The sequence below is a fragment of the Harpegnathos saltator genome, unplaced genomic scaffold (genome assembly GCF_003227715.2).
Source record: "Harpegnathos saltator strain DR-91 unplaced genomic scaffold, Hsal_v8.6 scaffold39, whole genome shotgun sequence".
Taxonomy (NCBI): Eukaryota; Metazoa; Arthropoda; class Insecta; order Hymenoptera; family Formicidae; genus Harpegnathos; species Harpegnathos saltator.
The window spans coordinates 318,925-327,912 of NW_020230194.1; the positions used below are offsets into that span (position 1 = coordinate 318,925).

General features: G+C 36.4%; 1 pseudogene; it reads right to left on the reverse strand.

Annotated features, from left to right (window-relative positions):
- Positions 1–6,332: 6,332 nt before the first annotated feature.
- LOC105184092 (protein ALP1-like) lies at positions 6,333–6,935 on the reverse strand (annotated as a pseudogene).
- Positions 6,936–8,988: the final 2,053 nt, after the last annotated feature.

The window sequence follows — 8,988 nt, forward strand, 5'->3', positions numbered from 1 at the left end:
GCTCACAATATCAGACAAATCGAGAGCCTACTGTTTAACGGCTAATCATCATGGATTACGATGGGAAGATATAACCGTCAAATACTGCAGAGCTGAACATTTGATTACTACTGCTGTGGTGGGTGATATGTATGGCGAGTTTGAAGATGTCGCATCTCAACTTGTGTATGTAAAGGAGCATGAGAAGCAGGAATGGTTGTTACACCTTCTGGATGACAATGTGAGAAGCAACGTGATCATTAGGACCGTGGACACCGATTATGATGACATGCCTTCTCTGCAAAAATTAAATAATACTTTTCGATGTAATAATCATATGAAAAATTGTGCCTTACAGAACGTACTAAACATTTTCAATTGGTGGTCTTGGAGATAATTGTACGACGCTTAATAAAACATTATTTCAAATGTACAGATGTTTCTTCCAATACTTATCCCCTTTCACCTCTTAGGATTTTATATGATAATTGTGTTTGATAAAAATACAGTTCTTTATTTGCGGTATGTTGATTATTAGACGTTCGAGAGACGTCCGAGGGACGTCCGAGAGACGTCCGATAGTCGTTCGAGAGATGTCCGATAGACGTTCGAGAGACGTCCGATAGACGTTCGATAGTAATCGCGTGACCCAGGTTCGATAATAATCGTGGGGGGAAAATGTTAGAGATTCCATTTAAAAAAATAAGGTTGACCTTGAAATGACCTTGAAGGACATGGTCGAGGTCAAAGTCAAGGTCATCATCTTACTCCCCGCTTGAAACCATACAACTTTGCTATTGGATATTTTCTCCAAAATGCATTCTAACTGAAAATATTAGGGGGGTCCAATACTTTTCGATGACCCTGTATATTAAAGAGAATATTCTTAAGTTCAACACAAAGGGTTCAGTTATATTTATTACTTTTAATCAAGAAATATAACTCTGTTATTGGGGACTTGGTTAGATGGCGTACGAGTGTATGGTTGCGCGAGTTCGAGAGAGAGAGAAAAATAGAGATTGTAAAATAAGTAAGATAGGGGAGTAAAGTAGGAAGGTAGGAAAAGAAGCAGAAGGAGGTAAGGTAGCGATAAGAATAAAGGCGGATAGAGGGAATAAGGAATAAGTAGAGAAGAGGCAGAATAGGAAGTGAGTAGTGCGGAGAGGTTAGGTAGACGGAGCGGAGATATGAGTACAGGGAGATGAAGAAAGGGGGTAAGGAGAGGCAAGGGAAGAGTGGATGATAAGGAAAATTGGTGATAGAGAAAGGAGATCAAGAGAGGAAGGTGAGTTTCAGGGGTACGCATGGATTAGGAGACGAGGAGGTTAGAGAGGAGATAAGGAAGGAGATAAGAAAGGAGTTGAGACAGGTAATAACGGAATGGAAGAAGGAGATAGAGAGTAGGATGAAGGAATTAGAAGATAAATTGATAATTGCGGAAAGATTTATAGAAAAAAGTAAGCAAGGAGAGATGAGTGAAAGAGAAGGAGAAAATAGAGAGGAATGGGAAAGTAAGGCGGCGTCTAGTAGGTTAAGCAGCAGAACGAAATTGAGTAGTAGGTATGGTTCGATAAGAAGTGTGGATAGGTTAAGTGAATGCCTGAGTGAAAGGAAAATAGGAAAGATAAAGAAATTAGTGGTAGAAAAGAAAAAGGAGGAGAGGAGAGGTAATGTTGTAATAAAAGGGTGAGAGATAAGGGACAGAATAACTAATGGAAAGGCAAAGGAATTTATAAAAAAAATTGGATGTGGAAATAAACGTGAGAAGATGTAGAATAAGTGGGAAAGTGGTAGTGGTAAGTCTGGAGGAAGAGGAGATGAAGAGGGAGATAATGAGAAATAAGAGGAAACTGAAAGGTAAAAGTATTTTTATTGAGAACGACTTGACGTGGGAGGAAAGAAAGGTACAAGAGAAAATGGGCAAATGGGTGAGGGAGGAGAGGAAGAAAGGAAAGACGGTGAAAATGGATTTTGCGAGAGTGATGATTGATGGCAATTGGAAAAAATGGGAGGAAATAGAAGAAGAAATAATTAGAAGAAAAAGAAGGGACAGAAATAGGGAATTAAGGGAACTAAAGGAAAGAGAGGTGAAAGAAGCATTAAGGGAGGAAGAGGATAGGAGAAGAGAAAAGGAGGAAAGAAATGGAGAGAGAGGAATAGGAGAGAGAGAAGAGGGGGGTAGAGAGGACAGACTAGAAGAAAGGGGGGAAAGAGAAAGGGAGGGGGAAGGAAGATTAGACAGGATTTCATGTAAACCAAGAAGGGGAGAGAGGGAAGGGAAGAGGGAGGGAGGGGAGGAAGGGTAGGAGTCTAATTTTTTGGAATGTGACAGAAATACAGAGGCAGGATAAAGATTTTTGGAACTGGATAAAGGGCAAGGATTTTATCAGTTTATGTGAGACATGAGGTTTGTTCGTATTGCATACACTTTTTGAACTTTTGCACTAAGTGTACACTAAGTTGTTTTTGATGCCGGACGTGATGTAATAATCGCTGTTCGTGTTACCAGTGCAATTATACTTCTGGCAACATTTTTTGTACTTGGTCATGAGGAAGAATAAAAAGTGCAAAAATAGTTGACGGCTAAAAGAAGGTGGGAAAGGAGATAAATATAAAATAGTAGCTTTAAATGTAGTAACCTTTAAATATTCTTGGTAATTATGCAGAATAGGTACTTTTTCGAATTTTGAGATTTTTTCGTTGCTATTGTGGTAAACATTTTTGTTGTGACTCCAAAAGTAATAATGAATCGGGGGAGCCCGAAAAGTACGCAACCAACATATTTTATTTAACAATTTGTGGTAAACTTGTCAAAAGGTTACAGCACTTCCAATTTTGATGAAAATAGACTAATATATATGTTTTAATTATTGTTGGCGAAGCATTGTTGGCGAAATGATGACGGGGGGCTCCTCCCCCGCCTTCCAAAAAAATAATCAAACTTATTTTGCCAAAAAGTATAGCAAAGGTAATTAGTTTATTCTGAAATCGGGTTTGGCTGGTAACAAATATGGAAAGTCACATGTGAGTTTGCGACTTATTGCGACTTTCCACGTGAAGCGAGTTTCACCCGTAACCCTCAAGGGGGGTGCGGGTGGGGGGCCGAAGGCTTGGGAAATATTAATTTTGATACAGATGGATATGCACTATGCATAATTGAAGATATAAAATATATTTTTTGAAGAACATTATAACCTTGGAAATTTGCTATGTAATAATATAAAATGGTATTAAAATTATATTTTCTAACTTCTCTTTTCTTTTTGGATGGAAGACAGTTTAACATTCAGAAAAGTGAAATTGATTTTTCTTCTGATACTTTAAACTTTACTGTTGATGAAACACAAATCTGTATAAATCTTCCTAAATCAAGAAGAAAAGTATGTAATAAGAACAGACCACAAGATGATGAAAGCGATCAAACTGATTAAAATAGTCAACATAATGAAAACGAAACTGTATTACATACAACTTCATGGTTTTGGAATGATGCATCAACAAAATTATTGTTGGATATATATAAATCAAAGAAAAATCTTGTGAATATAAGGAAAATAAAAACATATAAACTATTATGCATTATGAAACAAATTGCAAAAAGCATGAAGCATAATGGCATGAAGTAATGGTTACTCTGTAACCCCATTACAAATCGAAAATAAAATAAAATCATTAAAACGTTCTTTCAAAAATATGATAAGTAATAATAAAATGACAGGCAGAGGAAGAAAAACTTGTAAATATGAAGCGTAAGTATTTGTAAATACCTAACATGTTTTATATAATACATATATGTAAGATTTGGTTCAATATTACAAATAATAATAAAATTCTCTTTAATTACAGTGAGTTAACAAATTTATTAGGAGAAAAACATAATATACAACCACCTGCTTTATCGGGAAGAAACGGGTTAGTACTTAGGGAACAACAGAATTCTGATAAAGAAAATAATGCAATGTAAGTATAATATAGAATATAAATAGCGCACACATATATTAAATTTGTTTTTATTAATTTGTTTTATAGAATAAACAATGTAATTGATACTGAAGAATTTGAAAATGAACCTGATCCATCAAACAGTAAAACTCCTATTGAAAATATACAAAATTTGAGAGAAGAAGAGGTACAAAGTTATACAAATAAAATACGACGAAATACAACTACTGCATATCTAAATAAATGTCAAGTTGCTCTAGATACATATATGTCTGAAAGGAATAAAGAAAAGCAACACAATGAAAGCATACAAATGCAGATTCTGGAAGAATATAGAAATATTAGAAAAGTTCAAGAAGATTTTGTAAATTCTTCAAAGAAACAGTGGACTATAGTTAATGTTAAAATAGATGAAAAGAATGGAGTTCTCAGAGAAATCGCGAGAAGTCTGAAATAAATTGCTAGATCTTCTTACAATATAAGTGATTAACTAAGCTATAAGTTTGATATAAACTTTGAGTATGTGTTTAATATGTGACTGAAGATACGTTAAGAATATGTTTAGTTTTGTTGATTTTTGACGATGAGATCTCTTAAAATTCTTCTTTAGTATCTATAGTATTTAATATATTTTACTCTTAATGTATAAAATATTATATAGTCTTAATAGTAAATCTTGTTTTATTTTTTGTAGTAAAAGTATTTAATAGTATTTTATTTAACACGTTTAAGTTTGTTACTTCAGGAAATGTTGAGTTTTAATTTACAAATATGAGAAAGAAGATCATTAATATCTGTGGCAATTGCTATTGTTGTTACAAAGTTCCTATGTACATTTAAGTGATATGAAGTACAATACTTATATTAACATTAATACTTTTAACATTACACATAATATTAGGTGCGCAACTAAGTTCTCGCTGTTTTTTTGATGAAAATGCAACTTTATTGTGAAAAAATGGTTACAAATGAATCATTCAAAATATTGCCCATCGCTAGCGACAACTTTTTCCCATCTTTCTGGCAGAGCTCGAATACCGTCACGGTAGAAGTGTTCGTCTTTTGAGGCTATCCACGAATCAAGCCATTTTGAGATGTCTTCATATGAGCGGAACTGCTGATTAGCCAGTCCATGTGCCATCGAACGGAACAAGTAATAATCGGACGGCGCAATATCTGGGGAATATGGCGGGTGGGGTAGGACTTCCCATTTGAGCGTTTCTAAGTAGGTTTTAACGGGTTTGGCAACGTGAGGCCGAGCGTTGTCATGCTGTAGAATCACTTTTCCGTGCCTCTGCTCGTATTATGGCCGCTTTTCGCGCAGTGCTCGGCTCAATCGCATCAATTGAGTTCGATACCGTTCCCCAGTGATGGTTTCGTTCGGTTTCACCAGCTCATAATAAATAACACCGCCCTGGTCCCACCAAATATACAGCAAAACCTTCGCAGCGTGAATATTCGGCCGAGCCGACGACGTAGAAGCATGACCGGGCAGTCCCCATGATTTTGTTCTCTTTGGGTTGCTATAATGAATCCATTTTTCATCACCCGTAACGATGCGATGAAGAAAACCCTTCCTTTTTTGCCGCTGGAGCAGTTGTTCACAGGCGAAAAAACGACGCTCAACGTCTCTTGGCTTCAAATCATAAGGAACCCAAGTTCCTTGTTTTTGAATCATTCCCAACGCATGCAATCGCTTGAAAATGGCTTGGCGGGTAACTCCTAATGCTGAAGCAAGCTCTTTTTACGTTTGGCACGGATCCTCATCGAGCAATGCCTCCAATTCAGCGTCTTCGAAGGTTTTTGGCCTTCCTTCACGCCTTCCTTTGGCCTTCACGCGAACGGTTGTCAACGTCGAAATCACCGTCTTTGAAGCGATGGAACCAATCATGGTACGTTGTTTCACTTAGAGCAGCATCTCCGTAAACTTTTTGGAGTTCTCGATGCGCTTCAGCCGCCGTTTTCTTCGAATGAAAGAAGAAAAGCAACACTTCCCGCAAATGACGATTATTTGGCACAAAATAAGACATTTTCACACAACCAAAAGTATATGACGCAAAAACAAAATCACTAATGTGTCAAAGCGGTTTGTTTACCATATGTCTAAGCTTGGTTCATGACGTTTTGGTTATGTCACAATCGACCAGCACTTACTACTGGAGCCATCTCTTGAGAAACAGCGGGAACTTAGTTGCGCACCTAATATATTCTGAGGAGAGCTTACATAATAAAAGATATTTATTTATAATACTAAACAATCACCTAGATAATGTTTTTCAACATTTCTGTGATCAAGATACCACAAAACATGTTTTTTTATGTAATATGGAGCAAAATAAAGAAATTTACATAAAATAAAAAGTATTTTTATTACAAAGATTATATATTACAAAGATGTTTATATACTTATATTATCGAGCAATTAATTGACGATACAACTCATCTCGTAACATACGGCCACGTTCATTTTCAGGAATGATTTTATCGTTATTAATATTTCTCACATTTATAATATTAGCTTCTGGATCGGGATGTTCATCTTGACGCGGAGGCTCTAACAATTATAAATCGTGTATGCTTGCCAAATTATGTAAAACGCAACAAGCATGTATTATTTGCACCATATGTACACTCTTTCGATGTTTGAAATGATACAATTGTCTAAACCTTTGTTTTAAATAACCAAATGCGTTTTCAATCATCACACGGCACGAACTCAATTATTATTAAAATGTCTCTGAGCTCTTGTTAAGTGTCCGTTATCTCGATATGGAACTATTAAGTATTCCAAACAAGGATATGCACTATCTCCAAGTATATAAGATCCTCCTAAAAAATAATTTGTATTTTTATGTAATTTGATATAAAATAATAAATATATTAATATCATAAATGTATCACTAACTTGGATAAATTTCCTGAAGATATAAACGAGATTCCCAAAAAACTCTTGCGTCATGCATAGATCCGGGATATCCAATAAACACATCTAGAAATTTTAGTTTATGATTCATTAAACCTTGTACATGTAAAGAAAAATACTGCTTTCTATTAATATAGGATTCGTGATCTTGTGTTTATCAATACGGACATGTGTGCCATCCACAGCACCTATAAACAAATTTTAAGTTTCATATACATGAATAAATTATACATAACGTTTACACATAGTAATATAATAAAAGCCGATTATAAATGAGATACCAATGATTCCAGGAAACTGTTTATTTTCAAGAAAATATAACATTATTTCTTCTTTTTTTTTGTAAAGTAGGAAATCTTATTATATGTGGAGCTGACTGCATTATAAAGTTTGTAACTCTTGTTAAAATTACATATAATGTGCTAATTGTGATGCCGAAGCGGTCAGCTACGTCACGATATCCTGCATTTTCATGACCAAGATATCATAGATATGATAAAATATGTTTTTCTGCTGTGTTACGTCCTGCAGATTTAACTAACAAAATTGTCTTTTCCTCTCGCGGATTTATATTCTCCTAATATAACTATAATAGGAATATATACATATCAGGTGTAGTAAAAAGAAATCCATTATTTTTGCATGAAATTGAAGGCTTTAATTACCATAGTTAGAATGATCCGATTTAGGTCAAATATGCGCCGTTTTGTTCGATAACTTGTTGCCATTTTGAAGGTAATTTCATTATGCCTCTCTCATAGAAGCCCTCGTCCCTATTGGCAAAAAATTGAGACAGTCGGTTTTCACAAGCCTCTCTTGAAGCGAATTTTTCACCAGCAAAATTGTTCGCCATGGACAGGAACAGATGGTAATCACTTGATGCCAGGTTCGGACTATAAGGTGGATGCATAAGAACCTCCCAACCAAGCTCCCGGAGCTTCTGGCGAGTCACTATCGATGTATGTGGTCTGGCGTTGTCCTGATGGAACACAATTCCTCTCCTATTGGCCAAAGCTGGCCGCTTCTGGGCGACTGCTTCCTTCAGACGGTCCAATTGTTGACAGTACAGTTCCGAGTTAAGAGTTTTGCCGTAGAGGAGCAGTTCATAGTAGATAATTCGCTGCCAATCCCACCAAACACAGCAAAACCTTCCTGGCCGTCAATCCTGGCTTGGCCACCGTTTCCGCCGGCTCACCGCGATTCGATCACGACTGTTTTCGCTTGACATTGTCGTAAGTGATCCACTTTTCATCACCAGTGACCAACCGCTTCAGAAATGGGTCGATTTTGTTGCGATTCAGCAGCGATTCGCAGATGGAAATTCGGTCCATGAGGTTTTTTTTCGTTAACTCGTGTCGCACCCATACATCGAGCTTCTTTTTATATCCAGCCTTATTCAAATGGTTCCAAACGGTTTTTTGTGCAATCTTTAACTCTTGGGCAATCGAAACAGTGCTTACATGACGGTCGGACTCGACAATGTCCATGATTTTATCGATATTTTCGACAATTGGCCTTCCAGTGAGTGGTGCATCTTTGACATCGAAATTACCGGAACGGAATCGACGAAACCAAAATTGCGCGTGATTGGCTGTTACAGTATCAGGACCATAAACACTATTCACATTTTCAGCCGCCTGGCTTGCGTTTTCGCCTTTATCGAAGAAAAACTGTAAAATATAGCGTATTTTCTCTTTGCTAGTGTCCATCTTTGACGCGCGCTCAAACAAAACTGAGTCAACTAATCACAAAACTGTCACAAAAGTTTTTTTAGTACGAAATCTCATTTTTCTAACGCCATCTAGTGGAACCCGATCGGACTTATACAACGCGAGATACAGATAACTAAAGCCATCTATTGGAAAAATTATGTATTTCTTTTTACTACACCTGATATATAAATATAAATTAAGAAACAGACCCATCTGGCGAACAGCCGTCGCGCCAAATGAAAGGCGATTCGGGAAAAATTTCATAACAGGAAACTGTGCCCTGTTGTAAAAATCTATACATCTTCGTTCAAAGTTTATATCTGAGTAGTGTTCGCCAAATGTGTCCGTCGTCCTAGCTATAAAAATTTGAAACTTCGCGCTAACAAACCTTCAGTAAAACAAAGCAACTCAGAACATCCCTGCTGTAAAACT